This window comes from Macaca mulatta, chromosome 3 (assembly GCF_049350105.2).
Source record: "Macaca mulatta isolate MMU2019108-1 chromosome 3, T2T-MMU8v2.0, whole genome shotgun sequence".
NCBI lineage: Eukaryota > Metazoa > Chordata > Mammalia > Primates > Cercopithecidae > Macaca > Macaca mulatta.
Window position 1 is genome coordinate 176814633 of NC_133408.1, and position 17853 is coordinate 176832485.

The 17853-nt window shown below is 37.1% G+C and overlaps 1 protein-coding gene across 4 annotated transcripts in view; it reads left to right on the forward strand.

Moving 5' to 3' along the window:
- CHRM2 (cholinergic receptor muscarinic 2) overlaps positions 1–17853 on the forward strand; it is a 157846-nt gene that overhangs the window by 119775 nt on the left and 20218 nt on the right. For 2 of the 4 annotated variants that reach the window (XM_015134985.3, XM_015134983.3), the window contains exon 3: positions 5309–5386. The exons of the other annotated variants lie outside the window; for them this stretch is intronic. The gene's annotated coding sequence lies outside the window, so the exon portion shown is untranslated. The remainder of the gene's footprint in view (positions 1–5308; positions 5387–17853) is intronic. 4 annotated transcript variants of the gene reach the window in all.

Here is a 17853-nt window from a genome sequence, read left to right on the forward strand (position 1 = left end):
ACCTTTTTGTACCAGGTAAAACAGAAACAAACAGGCAAAACCTGAACAAACCAAATAAAAATTAATTTTGTCTTCCACTTGAGAAAATGCAACTCTAATGTCCTTAACAGTTTCTTACTGCCTCCAGGTATCCTTTCTTTTTTATTTCTCTTTCTTTTTCTCTTCCTCCTTTCTCTATTTTTCCTTTCCTTGAAGTTCAGGTTCATAGGTCCCCTTCCTCTGTGGCCCTGCTCCAGCACGTAGCAGAGGGACTGTGTTGAAACAGCAGAAGCCCACAGTCAAAACTTTTTTTTTTTTTTTGGCTGCAGACAGCCATTTAGAGACACCCTCTGTTGCTTCAGATATATCCCAGCCCTATGTCATTGGGCTTCCTTCTCCACATGTGGGGACTGCCCTTGGGGCTCATCCACTGTTTCCTACATTTGCACATTCTGAAACCATGAACATCCTCTCACCATTCAAATCAGAGGTCAAAAGACAGATCTAGAGAAAATTACTGTCAAAGCTATGCCCAGTCTCCCTACTAGTCACTTGATTAACTTAATATCACTTATTGTACACCCAATGTTTACTTAACATGGTCCTCACAGTTGCAGATACAAACCCTCAAAGCCGCTCAAGTGAGTTCATCTGCCACTGTGCTTCACACTGGCCACAGCTGTGCCAATGGATCAGGGTAGGGCAAATGACAAATGGGTAAACTATACAGAGGTAAGGATGCATCAGTCGGAGCTACCAGGGACTATTTCCAAAAGATTAGCCTTTTAAATGTGCATCCCTCCTTATTCAGTCATATTGCCCTCTCTGGGGCCACTTACATATTCTCTTAAATACATTCAGACTTCAATTAAGTCCTTCTCTCTTCAGGGATTGGGTATAATGCTCTTTATTGATCCCAACAGTTCCAAATTTTCTTATTTTATTAAATATGTTTATAAGCAGATAGGGTGCAGATTAGTATAATATTAGTATTTTCCTTTTCTAAAATGAGAAGGAACATTGTTCATGTAAATCATACTTACAAAAATAAATTCACAGGTATCTCATACCTAAAAACAGTAGAATTTTATATAGTATATATCTATATATAAAATATATAAATATATTAAAATGTATATATGTATATTCAGATATATATAAAACAATGTATCATTTTCCAGGAAAGGTTCTTTAATAGACACATATATCCAGAATAATTCAAATACAGATCATAATTAGTCCCAGTGGTTCCTCATTAAAAAGGAAAGGAAAAGAAAGGGAAGACAAGGAAAGAGAAAGGATGTCAGGGAAGAGAAGAGGAAAAAAGGAGTGAGCAGAGGAGGTGAGGGAAGGAGAGGGAAGGGAAAACGTTGCAAGACAGAAAATACAATGTCATCTGTAGAAAATCAAATTTGAGTGAGTAATTACTAATTTGTGTACTAACAGATAACATTATTGAGTGCTCATTATCTGCTGGCCTATGTATTATGTGCTCTACATGCATTATCTCATTTAATACTTACAACAATTTTATAGTTTTTTTTTTCATTGTAGAGAGAAGGTGACTCAGGCTTAGAAAGGTTAAGTAACTTGTCCAAGGTTACGCAGCTCTGCATTGGGATCCAATAGTACTGTCAGCTTCAATCTGTACTCTTTATATCTTCTCTCATGACTGTTAACAAATAGAGTGCACAAATAATAATCTACTGGATAATAAGTTCAACTGTGTCCTGCAGCCAGTGCTTGCCTAAGAAAATCAGCAAAAGTGAGACAATAAAGTCAACCAGTGCATCTAGATGGTGACTTGATTATCTTGTTTTTGTCCTGATTATAGGCTGTTGCCATTTTTGTGAGTCAAAATGGTTGAATATTGGCAATTTTATATAATTAAGTCTAATAAGTATGCCTATATGTATACATATATTTATCTATGCATACACACAAATTTATGAATTCATAATGATATTCAATGTTTATTTAGTATATACTGAATTTAAGAAACTATTTTAAATACTTTTATAATTTTACTGTCTTCCCATCAAACTTATGAGGTTGGTGCCATTATTTTCCTCATTTTATAAAAGAGGAAATTAAAGCTTGAAAAGTTTTATAACTTGCTAAAAGTCACATCAAAAGTGACAGAACCAGGGTCTGTTCCTTATTAGTCTGATTTTAGTACTAATTCTCTTGATCACAATGATATATCGATCCATATTTAATATATGTATTTCTATATGTTTGGGAAAAATCCATGCTAAGGTAAAGATTTTTGTTTTTTTGGTTTTAACTTTTTGCATGCTTCCTTCATATATCTCCTTTCATTTAATAGATCTTCCATATTTTTATTTGATATTTAAAGGGATGAAAGTTAAAACAGTTAAGTAACTAACTCAAAGTCACACAGTGATTAATGACTGGAGTACAACTCAAATTTATCTTAGTATGATGCATGATAAACCCAAACTTATGGAAATTCTGATGCTTAATTGAGAAGTAGTTTACATAAAGAGAATAAAACCTATCTTGTCTTGCAAGCTAATTGCTAAAGATGTGCATCAGTGATACCCACTGTAGACTCATTAATCTTTTGTAGGAAGTTCAAGTCCCTCTGCTTTTCAGAGTTCCCACTAGTGATAGGAATATGTATGTCATTATTGACTTCTTCTTCTCCCTCATTCCCCAATTTCAATTATACATTTTAAAACTTAGCATGTCTTCTCCATCCCTTTCCTTTCTTTCTACCCTAGGTCCTTTCTTTCCCATGGATCATTGCTGTTACTTAGGTACTAATTTTCTGCTCCTGGTTTTGTCCCTTAAAATCCGTCCCCTTCACAACTATTTCAGAAATTTACTTAAAATACAAATTTATTCATAGTACTTCCTTTTTGAGAACCCTCATCAGATCCCCATCCACTATACCATGAAGTCTGAGTTTCCTAAGTAGAGCACATACGTTTTCGACAGTTCAACTTCTTTCTGACTCTCAGCCACCTCCTGTCACCTCTCCCAGACTCAATTTAGCATTTCCAGCACCACTGAACTTACACGCACTGCAGTTTCTGGCCGTGTTACATTTACTCAGATTATTCTCTACCGCATCATCATAATTATATTTATTTTTAAGACTTTATTTTTTAAGGCAGTTTTAGGTTCATAGCAAAATTACAGAGATTTTTCATATACCTCCTACCCTCACACATGCACAGCCTCTGCCATTTTCAACATCCCCCATCAGTATTACATTTGTTACAATGAATATACATTGAACACATCATTATCACCCAAAGTCCATAGTTTATATTGGGGTTCACTCTTGGTGTTGTACTTTCTATGAGCTTAGACAAATGTATAATGACATGTACCCATCATTATATTATATGGTGTTTTTTTCACTGCCATAAAAGTCCTCACGGCTCCACCTATTCAGAACTCCATCCCTGGCAATTTCTGCCAACCATTGATCTTTTTACTGTCTTCACAGTTTTTACCTTTTCCAGGGTGTCATATAGTTGGATTTATACAGTATGCAGTCTTTTCATATTGCTGTCTTTGACTTAACAATATGCATTTAATGTTCCTTTATGTCTTTTCGTGGCTTGATAACTTACTTGTTTTTAGCACTATGTAATACTCCATTGTCTGGATGTACCACAGTTTATCTATTCATTCACCTACCAAAGGATATCTTTTTTGCTTCCACATTATGGCAATTATAAATAAAGCTGCTATACATGTCTATGTGCAGGTTTTTGTGTGGACATGTTTTTAACTTATTTGGGTAAATATCAAGAAGTATATAATTATTTGCTGGATCTCATGGTAAAAGTATGTTGAGTTTTGTAAGAAACCACTGAATTATCTTCCAAAGTGACTGTGCCATTTTTCAATTCCACCAGCAGCAGGTGAATGCTCCTCTTGCCCCACATCCTCTCCAGGATTTGGTGTTGTCAGTGATCCAGATTATGGCCATTCTAATAAATGTGTAGTAGTAATCTCATTGCCTTCATTTGCATTTCCCTGATGGCATATGATATAAAGTATCTTTCCATATGCTAATTTACCATCTGTATGTTTTTCGTGAGTTATCCATTAAGATCTTTGGCCCATTTTTGAGTTTACTTATTGTTGATTTTAGGAGTTCTTTGTACATTTTGGATAACTGTCTTTTTTCAGATGTGTCTTTCAGTCTGTGGGTTTGTCTTTTCAATTCTCCCAGTCTGTGGCTTCTTTTCTCATTGTCTTAACATTGTCTTTCAAAGAGAAGTTTACAATATTAATGAAGTTCAGTTTATCAATTATATATTTCATGGATTGCCTTTAGTGTTGTATTTTAAAAGTCATCACCATACCCAAAGTCATGCAGGTTTTTCTCATATGTTACCTTCTAGGATTTTTATAGCTTTGCATTTTACAATTAGGTCTTTGATCCACTTTGAGTTAATTTTTGTGAAGGGACTAAGGTCTGTGCCTAGATTCATTGTTTTTTTGCATGTAGATGTCCAAGTATTTCAGCATAATTTGTTGAAAAGACTATCTTTGCTCCATTGTATTGCTTATGCTCCTTTGTCAAAAATGAGTTGACTATATTCATGTGGGTCTATTTCTGAGCTCTCTGTTTCCTTAATATATTTGTCTATTATTTTGCCAATACCACACTGTTTTGATTACTACAGCTTTACACATATTTATTTTTTACAATACATTGTTGAGATAGGTACCATATTGTTCCACTTGAGAACACTGTCAGGCTTGGGTTAACTTAGCTACTGTTTGGAGGTGAGGAGGGAAACGCACTTTTTCATAGATATTTACACAGATGTACAATCTTCCCTTGATTTTATTTTCCTTTGATTAAAATCCTTCCTCTGCCATGTCTGTCTCATAAAATTATGTGCATAATCAATTTTCAATGATTCTGTATGACCAAACTTAGCAAACATACTGTTTGTCATGGAGGCAAACCATGGTAGCTGATTACCATTTTTTAATGAGAGTCAGGGTTACAATACTTACCATTATCACACTTATTTTAAGCTGCAGGCCTTTACTCAGACCATGTTTCTCAGAGTCACTTCTCTTTTAGTATATGTGATTCTATTCTCAGTCCTAAGTGAGATGCCAGTCTTCCGTGTTCCTGGAGGAGTAAACCTTTGTCCTGACAGGTGCATGTACTTCAGATGTTTGTGTCTAACTTGAGTCACAACAGATTTTTCTCTCAAGAATTCCAGTATAGGAGCTGTCCTTATAAAGACTAATATACTCCATTTTTCTGTTTGTTGTAATTATTTTTACTGTTTCCCACATATGTTTTGTTTCTCTTTTCTACCAGGTTGTTAGCAACATGAGTACAGGGTCTGGATCTTACCCATTCAAGAGTGTATTCCCAGCACCCAATGCCTGGCATATAGTAAGTGCTCAATAAATTTTTAATGAATAAATACATTTATAGACAAAACATTAAGTTGTTGTGAAGTCACAATAATCCTTTGGAAAGGTAATTACGTCAAGTAAAATTAAATATCAGTTACTCTTATGAGATAATATTAGTCTGGGTTGTTGCGTTAGGATATTTCTATTAACTTCCACTTAAACAGAACAACCCACAGATCAGGGACAAACTATTCACTAAGAACTACTTGTTACTCCAAATCAAGTTGATTCAACTTATCAGGAAAAAGGTCCACACCCTACCAAAAGCACATGGCTTAATACGTCAAAATTTGTTGAGTTTTTTTTAAATTTTCAAAATCTTCTGACCTTAACGATGAATTTCCTCTAGAAGCAATATTTTCAGTGAACACTAAATTTTGCAAATACTTGTTTTAAGGAATTGAATCATGAAACTATGAGAACTGGCAATTCTGAAATTGTTAAGGCAGGCCAGCAGGCTAGAAACTCACACAGGAGTTAGTGCTGCAATCTTGAGGTAGAATTTTTTCTCGAAGAAACCTTAGTTTTTACTCCCAAGGTTTCAACTGATGGATGAGGCCCTGCATTATTAAGAAAAATCTCATTTACTTAAATTCAACTGATTGTACATGTTAACTATATATACAAAATACTTTCATAGCAGCACCTGGATTTTTGTTTGATTAAAGAACTAGGGGGGGGTGGAGCAAGATGGCCGAATAGGAACAGCTCCAGTCTCCAACTCCCAGCGCGAGCGACACAGAAGACCAGTGATTTCTGCATTTTCAACTGAGGTACTGGGTTCATCTCACTGGGGAGTGCCGGACGATCGGTGCTGGTCAGCTGCTGCAGCCCGACCAGCGAGAGCTGAAGCAGGGCGAGGCATTGCCTCACCTGGGAAGCGCAAGGGGGAAGGGAATCCCTTTTCCTAGCCAGGGGAACTGAGACACACAACACCTGGAAAATCGGGTAACTCCCACCCCAATACTGCGCTTTAAGCAAACAGGCACACCAGGAGATCATATCCCACACCTGGCCAGGAGGGTCCCACACCCACAGAGCCTCCCTCATTGCTAGCACAGCAGTCTGTGATCTACCGGCAAGGCAGCAGTGAGGCTGGGGGAGGGGCGCCCGCCATTGCTGAGGCTTAAGTAGGTAAACAAAGCTGCTGGGAAGCTCGAGCTGGGTGGAGCTCACAGCAGCTCAAGGAAACCTGCCTGTCTCTGTAGACTCCACCTCTGGGGACAGGGCAATAACAAACACAGCCGAAACCTCTGCAGACGCAAACGACTCTGTCTGACAGCTTTGAAGAGAGCAGTGGATCTCCCAACACGGAGGTTGAGATCTGAGAAGGGACAGACTCCCTGCTCAAGTGGGTCCCTGACCCCTGAGTAGCCTAACTGGGAGACATCCCCCACTAGGGGCAGTCTGACACCCCACACCTCACAGGGTGGAGTACACCCCTGAGAGGAAGCTTCCAAAGCAAGAATCAGACAGGTACACTCGCTGTTCAGAAATATTCTATCTTCTGCAGCCTCTGCTGCTGATACCCAGGCAAACAGGATCTGGAGTGGACCTCAAGCAATCTCCAACAGACCTACAGCTGAGGGTCCTGACTGTTAGAAGGAAAACTATCAAACAGGAAGGACACCTACACCAAAACCCCATCAGTACATCACCGTCATCAAAGACCAGAGGCAGATAAAACCACAAAGATGGGGAAGAAGCAGGGCAGAAAAGCTGGAAATTCAAAAAATAAGAGCGCATCTCCCCCGGCAAAGGAGCGCAGCTCATCGCCAGCAACGGATCAAAGCTGGACGGAGTGTGACTTTGACGAGATGAGAGAAGAAGGCTTCAGTCCATCAAATTTCTCAGAGCTAAAGGAGGAATTACGTACCCAGCGCAAAGAAACTAAAAATCTTGAAAACAAAGTGGAAGAATTGATGGCTAGAGTAATTAATGCAGAGAAGGTCATAAACGAAATGAAAGAGATGAAAACCATGACACGAGAAATACGTGACAAATGCACAAGCTTCAGTAACCGACTCGATCAACTGGAAGAAAGAGTATCTGCGATTGAGGATCAAATGAATGAAATGAAGTGAGAAGAGAAACCAAAAGAAAAAAGAAGAAAAAGAAATGAACAAAGCCTGCAAGAAGTATGGGATTATGTAAAAAGACCAAATCTACGTCTGATTGGGGTGCCTGAAAGTGAGGGGGAAAATGGAACCAAGTTGGAAAACACTCTTCAGGATATCATCCAGGAGAATTTCCCCAACCTAGTAGGGCAGGCCAACATTCAAATCCAGGAAATACAGAGAACGCCACAAAGATACTCCTCGAGAAGAGCAACTCCAAGACACATAATTGCCAGATTCACCAAAGTTGAAATGAAGGAAAAAATGTTAAGGGCAGCCAGAGAGAAAGGTCGGGTTACCCACGAAGGGAAGCCCATCAGAATAACAGCAGATCTCTCGGCAGAAACTCTCCAAGCCAGAAGAGAGTGGGGGCCAATATTCAACATTCTTAAAGAAAAGAATTTTCAACCCAGAATTTCATATCCAGCCAAACGAAGTTTCATAAGTGAAGGAGAAATAAAATCCTTTACAGATAAGCAAATGCTTAGAGATTTTGTCACCACTAGACCTGCCTTACAAGAGACCCTGAAGGAAGCACTAAACATGGAAAGGAACAACCGGTACCAGCCATTGCAAAAACATGCCAAAATGTAAAGGCCATCGAGGATAGGAAGAAACTGTATCAACTAACGAGCAAAATAACCAGTTAATATCATAATGGCAGGATCAAGTTCACACAGAACAATCTTAACCTTAAATGTAAATGGACTAAATGCTCCAATTAAAAGACACAGACTGGCAAACTGGATAAAGAGTCAAGACCCATCAGTCTGCTGTATTCAGGAGACCCATCTCACATGCAGAGGCATACATAGGCTCAAAATAAAGGGATGGTGGAAGATTTACCAAGCAAATGGAGAACAAAAAAAAGCGGGGGTTGCAATACTAGTCTCTGATAAAACAGACTTTAAACCATCAAAGATCAAAAGAGACAAAGAAGGCCATTACATAATGGTTAAGGGATCAATTCAACAGGAAGAGCTAACTAACCTAAATATATATGCACCCAATACAGGAGCACCCAGATTCATAAAGCAAGTCCTTAGAGACTTACAAAGAGACTTAGACTCCCATACAATAATAATGGGAGACTTCAACACTCCACTGTCAACATTAGACAGATCAACGAGACAGAAAGTTAACAAGGATATCCAGGAATTGAACTCATCTCTGCAGCAAGCAGACCTAATAGACATCTATAGAACTCTCCACCCCAAATCAACAGAATATACATTCTTCTCAGCACCACATCGTACTTACTCCAAAATCGACCACGTAATTGGAAGTAAAGCACTCCTCAGCAAATGTACAAGAACAGAAATTATAACAAACTGTCTCTCAGACCACAGTGCAATCAAACTAGAACTCAGGACTAAGAAACTCAATCAAAACCGCTCAACTACATGGAAACTGAACAACCTGCTCCTGAATGACTACTGGGTACATAACGAAATGAAGGCAGAAATAAAGATGTTCTTTGAAACCAATGAGAACAAAGATACAACATACCAGAATCTCTGGGACACATTTAAAGCAGTGTGTAGAGGGAAATTTATAGCACTAAATGCCCACAAGAGAAAGCAGGAAAGATCTAAAATTGACACTCTAACATCGCAATTAAAAGAACTAGAGAAGCAAGAGCAAACACATTCGAAAGCTAGCAGAAGGCTAGAAATAACTAAGATCAGAGCAGAACTGAAGGAGATAGAGACAAAAAAAACTCTCCAAAAAATCAATGAATCCAGGAGTTGGTTTTTTGAAAAGATCAACAAAATTGACAGACCACTAGCAAGACTAATAAAGAAGAAAAGAGAGAAGAATCAAATCGACGCAATTAAAAATGATAAAGGGGATATCACCACCCACCCCACAGAAATACAAACTACCATCAGAGAATACTATAAACACCTCTACGCAAATAAACTGGAAAATCTAGAAGAAATGGATAATTTCCTGGACACTTACACTCTTCCAAGACTAAACCAGGAAGAAGTTGAATCCCTGAATAGACCAACAGCAGGCTCTGAAATTGAGGCAATAATTAATAGCCTACCAACCAAAAAAAGTCCAGGACCAGATGGATTCACAGCTGAATTCTACCAGAGATACAAGGAGGAGTTGGTACCATTCCTTCTGAAACTATTCCAATCAATAGAAAAAGAGGGAATCCTCCCTAACTCATTTTATGAGGCCAACATCATCCTGATACCAAAGCCTGGCAGAGACACAACAAAAAAAGAGAATTTTAGACCAATATCCCTGATGAACATCGATGCAAAAATTCTCAATAAAATACTGGCAAACCGGATTCAGCAACACATCAAAAAGCTTATCCACCATGATCAAGTGGGCTTCATCCCTGGGATGCAAGGCTGGTTCAACATTCGCAAATCAATAAACATAATCCAGCATATAAACAGAACCAAAGACAAGAACCACATGATTATCTCAATAGATGCAGAAAAGGCCTTTGACAAAATTCAACAGCCCTTCATGCTAAAAACGCTCAATAAATTCGGTATTGATGGAACGTACCTCAAAATAATAAGAGCTATTTATGACAAACCCACAGCCAATATCATACTGAATGGGCAAAAACTGGAAAAATTCCCTTTGAAAACTGGCACAAGACAGGGATGCCCTCTCTCACCACTCCTATTCAACATAGTGTTGGAAGTTCTGGCTAGGGCAATTAGGCAAGAGAAAGAAATCAAGGGTATTCAGTTAGGAAAAGAAGAAGTAAAACTGTCCCTGTTTGCAGATGACATGATTGTATATTTAGAAAACCCCATTGTCTCAGCCCAAAATCTCCTTAAGCTGATAAGCAACTTCAGCAAAGTCTCAGGATACAAAATTAATGTGCAAAAATCACAAGCATTCTTATACACCAGTAACAGACAAACAGAGAGCCAAATCAGGAATGAACTTCCATTCACAATTGCTTCAAAGAGAATAAAATACCTAGGAATCCAACTTACAAGGGATGTAAAGGACCTCTTCAAGTAGAACTACAAACCACTGCTCAGTGAAATAAAAGAAGACACAAACAAATGGAAGAACATACAATGCTCATGGATAGGAAGAATCAATATCGTGAAAATGACCATACTGCCCAAGGTAATTTATAGATTCAATGCCATCCCCATCAAGCTACCAATGAGTTTCTTCACAGAATTGGAAAAAACTGCTTTAAAGTTCATATGGAACCAAAAAAGAGCCCGCATCTCCAAGACAATCCTAAGTCAAAAGAACAAAGCTGGAGGCATCACACTACCTGACTTCAAACTATACTACAAGGCTACAGTAACCAAAACAGCATGGTACTGGTACCAAAACAGAGATATAGACCAATGGAACAGAACAGAGTCCTCAGAAATAATACCACACATCTACAGCCATCTGATCTTTGACAAACCTGAGAGAAACAAGAAATGGGGAAAGGATTCCCTATTTAATAAATGGTGCTGGGAAAATTGGCTAGCCATAAGTAGAAAGCTGAAACTGGATCCTTTCCTTACTCCTTATACGAAAATTAATTCAAGATGGATTAGAGACTTAAATGTTAGACCTAATACCATAAAAAACCTAGAGGAAAACCTAGGTAGTACCATTCAGGACATAGGCATGGGCAAAGACTTCATGTCTAAAACACCAAAAGCAACGGCAGCAAAAGCCAAAATTGACAAATGGGATCTCATTAAACTAAAGAGCTTCGGCACAGCAAAAGAAACTACCATCAGAGTGAACAGGCAACCTACAGAATGGGAGAAAATTTTTGCAATCTACTCATCTGACAAAGGGCTAATATCCAGAACCTACAAAGAACTCAAACAAATTTACAAGAAAAAAACAAACAACCCCATCAAAAAGTGGGCAAAAGATATGAACAGACATTTCTCAAAAGAAGACATTCATACAGCCAACAGACACATGAAAAAATGCTCATCATCACTGGCCATCAGAGAAATGCAAATCAAAACCACAATGAGATACCATCTCACACCAGTTAGAATGGCGATCATTAAAAAGTCAGGAAACAACAGGTGCTGGAGAGGATGTGGAGAAATAGGAACACTTTTACACTGTTGGTGGGATTGTAAACTAGTTCAACCATTATGGAAAACAGTATGGCGATTCCTCAAGGATCTAGAACTAGACGTACCATATGACCCAGCCATCCCATTACTGGGTATATACCCAAAGGATTATAAATTATGCTGCTATAAAGACACATGCACACGTATGTTTATTGCAGCACTATTCACAATAGCAAAGGCTTGGAGTCAACCCAAATGTCCATCAGTGACAGACTGGATTAAGAAAATGTGGCACATATACACCATGGAATACTATGCAGCCATCAAAAAGGATGAGTTTGTGTCCTTTGTAGGGACATGGATGCAGCTGGAAACCATCATTCTTAGCAAACTATCACAAGAACAGAAAACCAAACACCGCATGTTCTCACTCATAGGTGGGAACTGAACAATGAGATCACTTGGACTCGGGAAGGGGAACATCACACACAGGGGCCTATCATGGGGAGGGGGGAGGGGGGAGGGATTGCACTGGGAGTTATACCTGATGTAAATGACGAGTTGATGGGTGCAGCACACCAACATGGCACAAGTATACATATGTAACAAACCTGCATGTTATGCACATGTACCCTACAACTTAAAGTATAATAATAATAAATAAATTAAAAATATATATATTTTAAAAAAAAAAGAACTAGGAACTATGTCACAATCAAATTGACACACAAAATTAACTATCACAGTCATACAGTCATGATAGATATTGATGAGCTTATAGTAAGCCTGATTCATCGAGTGGTATTTTTGTTCATAGAAGTGAGTTATGGCAGTATCTTTACACAGACCCATACAGCAAGAGAGACAGAGAGAGAGAAAAAGAGGAAGAGAGCACAGATATAACATGCTCTTGCTTCAGAAAGTGAGACATTTGCATGATCAGGAGCAAAAGCTTAGCTATGAGACTCCTTTGATTTCAAGTCTGAGCACCATCTCTTACTAGCTGGCACTACATAACTTACCCATTTAATGTGGCTTAGTGTTCTTATCTATAAGAGTCGGGATAAAAATAGTACCACCTTTGACATTGGGCCAATCGTTTTTAGATAATCAAAAATTGTTCGTTTTTCTCAGTATTAGCTCCCTGAAGTCAGGGGAGAGAGATGTAATGCAGCGCATGTTCACACATTCCCTTGAAAATGAAGCCACAGCCCCTTGACAGGCACACGGAGAAGTGCCAGAGATGGCCATAGATGGTAAAGCAAACAGCTTTAGCCTAGTGGCTTTCTGCCTGTCACTAAAATAAGCTCAAGCTAGGAATAATATGATAATGGGGATTGGGGCATAGTTTTGACCCTATCTCCTTAGTAAAGAAAAGCTTTTACATACATTAGCCTCAGAAGCCATTTCAAAGTCCTATGATCAAAGAAATCCAACCCCAATGTGAAAAAGTAAAATGAGGAAAAATACAGATCCTAAATGCTTTCCATACCTGATAATTTTTGTTTCAAAAGAAAAAAAGCACTCACAAATTCACCCTGTATAGAGGTCATAGTCATCAACTTAAAAGTCTTAAAAAATCCAGCCAATTACCTCATACATACAATGATAAATAAATAAGAAAATAAATAAACTGATGTGACTATGTTTCCACTGTTTTGTTTAAAGGTTGTTTGCTTGAGCATGATGGTTGCAATGCCACGTAAATGCAGAATACTAATTGTGAAAGGTGAAATCAAGACCTTGCCGCTCCAAATACTCTCTCTAGCTCTCTGATTGTACCTGCTCTCACGCTCCAACCTCTTTCCTGACCTCCACATCACAAACTGACAGACCTTAGGGAAAATAAGGGGACATTTTAAAGCAAAAATAAATCTGTCATTTTTATAGTCAAAAGTGTCACAGCTCAAACATCAATGGTGTTTTGGAAGAGTCAGTAATGTATTCTGTATCCATGCTTACTGAAGATGTCATCAGTAGTAGTTATTCCATATGAAAGTTATTTTTGAGTTGCTCTTGCATTGTAATATAATCATCAATATTATGTCTTTGCCTTAAAAAATAAACTCGCATTTTATTTGCTGGGCCACACTACATAAACCACATCAATTTCTTATTTGATAGAGAGGTACTTATTTGGTCGGTTCACCACAACCTCTACCTCCTAGGTCCAAGCAATTCTCTCTTTTTCAATAAAGAAAGATGTTTAGCACTATTGTCTTTATTCAAATAATTGTCATAACCATGAGGTTATTTTTCAAGTTACAATAAAATCAAATATATTAAATTTTTTAGATATTTTCTAATTTAAAAGTATCTTAAATTATTTGATAAATACTAAATTATGAGTGAGACTAGATCCTATACGATCTCAGCTTAGTTTAATAGGGAAGAAGGGATAAGCAGATTTATATACTGTATTCACTGTTTTGGAAAACTCTCTGTTCTTATCTATAACTTCACTGCTATAGCCACCAGGTTATTACAACAATCCTTATTCAGAGGTGAGAAGGCTGTGGAATACAATTAACTTTAATAAATACATAAGCATAATTTTGTATAAGCATAATTTCTCATTAACATATCAACTATTTATACAGAGAAAGTGGCCAAAAGTAAAATAATAGCTTTTATTTATTAATATATCCTATGCATGTTGTGTAGTAAAGTACAAAATTAATAATTTTATCTTATTAACATATTCCCTATAGTCTATGTGAATTGTCTACATACACATACACCACAATTAGAAATACAATGGCAAAAAGATTCCATTCACTGTGCAACTAAAAATAAGCAAGGTCGATCTTAGCAGGATATACACAAATATACATACAGAAACACAGGTCTATAAAAATTTTATGTTCAATATTTGTTTACTGAAAAATTACAACACATCAGAAAGGGACAAGAGAAAAAACTTGAATAAGTAAACAATATTTCTTGATATGAATACTCAACACTATAAAAATGTTAATTATTTATAACAGACCGATAACAATTCCACAAAGGGCTGGGTGTGGTCGCTCATGCCCATAATTCCAGCACTTCAGGAGGCCAAGGTGGGGAAATCATTTGAGCCCAGGAGTTCAGGACCAGCCTGGACACTACAGGGAGACCCTGTCTCTATAAAAATTAAAAACCATTACCCAGGTATGGTGGTGCACACCTGTGGTCCCAGTTACTCTGGAGGCTGAAGGGGGAGGATTGCATGGTCCTGGAAGGCGGAGGTTGCAATAAGCCAAGATTGCACTGCTGTACACTCCAGCCTTTGCAACAGAGCAAGACCCTGTCTCAAAATAAATACATAAAATTTAAACAAATAATTTCATAAGGATAAAGGGATTCACAGATTTTTCTTAAGTCATATAAAATAGCATGAAAGTATAATAAAGATAATTAAAAATAAAACACTAATAAGTTGCACTTATAATTAGAGCATTTGAATATATTATAAAATTTACAATAAAAAATATTCCTGCGGGTGTAAGAATAGACAGATCCAGCAATGGAATAGAATGGAAAGCCCAGAAATAGAACTCAGTGTATGGAATCATTTAATAAATGGTAGAACCAGCTTTCAAATTTGTGGAGAAAGTGTAAACTGCCTGATAAATGTTTCTGGATTTATTTTTAAACTATTTTTTAAAGTTGATATTAGATCTTTTTATACCTTATTCTAAACATAGTTTATATAAATTACAGTTTAAACTATAAAATATATAAATTAGCTAAAGGAATTATCATTAAATATTAACTTCTTTGGGATGGAGAAAGTCTTTTTAATTGATACCATGAGTATCAATAGATAAAACACAAGTAAAAAATATCTTCTATAAAAGGACAAAGGGTAAATGTAACTGCCAATTGTCAAACACATTAACAGTATAAAACTTCAAAAATCAATAAAATGATAGCTAAAACTTCAAATAGAATATTTTATTTATCTGATTCACAAAGCTTTTTAGTAATTATTCTTATTTTTGTTACTAGCTATAGGAAAATATCATTATCATGAATCATGATTGGGATTGTGCTATCCAAAATAGCAAATGTATATAACTTTGGCCAATGATCTCATTTATAGATATTTATCCTAAGAAAGCAATCAGAGATCTATTTTAAAAAATCATGTACAAGGAAGTTTGCTACACTATTATTTGCTAGAGTAAAAAATTAGAAATAACTTAAGTGTCACCAATAGAGAATTATTTAATGAAATTGTAGTATGCCACAAAACTAAGTATCATGTACCCATAAAAAATGATGCATTAGAATATTTTCAAATGTCATATAAAAATGTCTGTGATTATCTTTATTTGAAAATGTTACTGCTCAGTACTAACAGCAAAAGTCATAGAGTGTGAGCCTACAGGCCAAAGCTCTCCACAAACATGTTTTGCTGGCTTCTCAGTATTTTACGACTGTGAGCCAAGATTTAAAAATTGAAAGAGTAAGTATAAAAATCCAGATTTTCAGTGTTTCTTTATAATTCTGAATATGTGACAACTCTGTGTCCACATTCTCACCCAGCTGTATCTCGACAGTGGAGTAGTTGACAGCTTTTCTGATTTTCCCCACTCCAAGGCCTACCAGCTGCACAGTGTGTACATGTTAACTTATGCCAGCTTCCTTCCTTTGCTCTTCAATCCTTTGCCTGGCCCCAGTGAAATAATGCATTGATACACACAATGTAATCTAAAACTTTTAAATAGTACATGTGTATGTGTATGAGTGTATTGCATGCTCATGTATGTGTGTAGGAAGATAAACAAGATTTCAAAAGCAATAAAAATTCACAGGTGCTTTCAACCATTCTATACAGTCTTTGACAATGGAAGACATATTGATACTGTTCACTGTTTTATCCACTGAAGTCAGCTAGAGAAACTCATCTCTTGAATAATCAAGTAAAGTGGATGGCCCTTGTGAGTCAAATATAAATGATCCAGAATATTTTTTCTTTGTTTTACTTCTTGAAATGCTCTAATTTAAAAATCGGAAAAAGAAATAATTTTTACTTTTTAATGTCCAAATGCAGATGAAGGTTTCAAAGCAGAGAAAATATATATGAGAGATCAATCTCATGTGATTTTTAAATTAAAAAGAAAGATATAATATCTTTGAGACTTAATGCACCCGTCATTGGCAATGAATTCTGCTCTGCGATATAAAACATAATGCTCTACAGGAAACAATTTATTCTTGTCTGATCTTTGGAATTTTGTTTAGATTTCAGGCTGCCAATGGAAATTCTCAGAATACTCTTCCTTACCCTTGGCAAATAGTTGCAGCATGTCTTAAAACACGCCCTCTCCAGAAGCCTTTCCTTAATTTCCCTCCCTTCTTGCAGGACTACATAGGCAGCAATTACAGTGATGCTGTAAAATAAGCATGTAAGTCATTGGATCACTATTTAGTTTGTCCACTAAATAAGTCCAGGATGAAATCACTGGCACAGAGGTGTCAGTTAATTGAGGAATCAGACAGCCAGAGGGATACACTGGGTGAGAAAACACCCTTATTTCAAGGACAAACCTCTGCTATGACATTGAAGAGAATACACAAATGAACTTGCCAAGGAAATTGCTTTCCTTCTCTAATATATGATCTCTTGCTCCAGTGCTACAGCTAGCTTTTAGTGAGTTAGTAGGTATATATGGAGCTAGATTGAGAGAATTAGTTCATGCTCGTACGTTTCAATATTGAGAGTGAAATGAAGATACAGATAGCAATTTGAGTCTAATTTTCAAGCCTGCATGGATGAAGGGTCACAGAAGGAAGCTGAGATGTACCAGGATATTGAAGGTGGGAGGATTGAAGATAGTGACAAAGAAAACCACAGCTGACACAAAGCTGAGACCTCTTCCATAAGGCCAACAAAGCCAAACTAGCAAAAATTCAAGAGAGATTGAGCTGTTTTCTTTTTGTAGATACACAGGGTACAGTGTTTAGGAAAATGCAGATCTAAGGGAGAAGTGAGTGACATCATCTCTGACCTCTCAGTCAGCATCATATGGATCCTAAGAGAACTCAAGTAAAATTAGAATCCTAAGACTCTTTTAGAGCTGAAAGAGATGTTAGAGTCAAATGTCCTCATTGCCACAGGGACAAAAATCAAACTCAGAGAAATGAAATAGCATCTCTGGAATGACAATGCACATATTTCAATATCACAGACCCCTTCCCTTTTCATGAGTTTAGATCAACATTGCTATTTAAAAACAAACAGATCAACGTGAGAAATGGAGAGGTGGTTTGGGTGGACAATGTGTCTACTGTCAATCTGC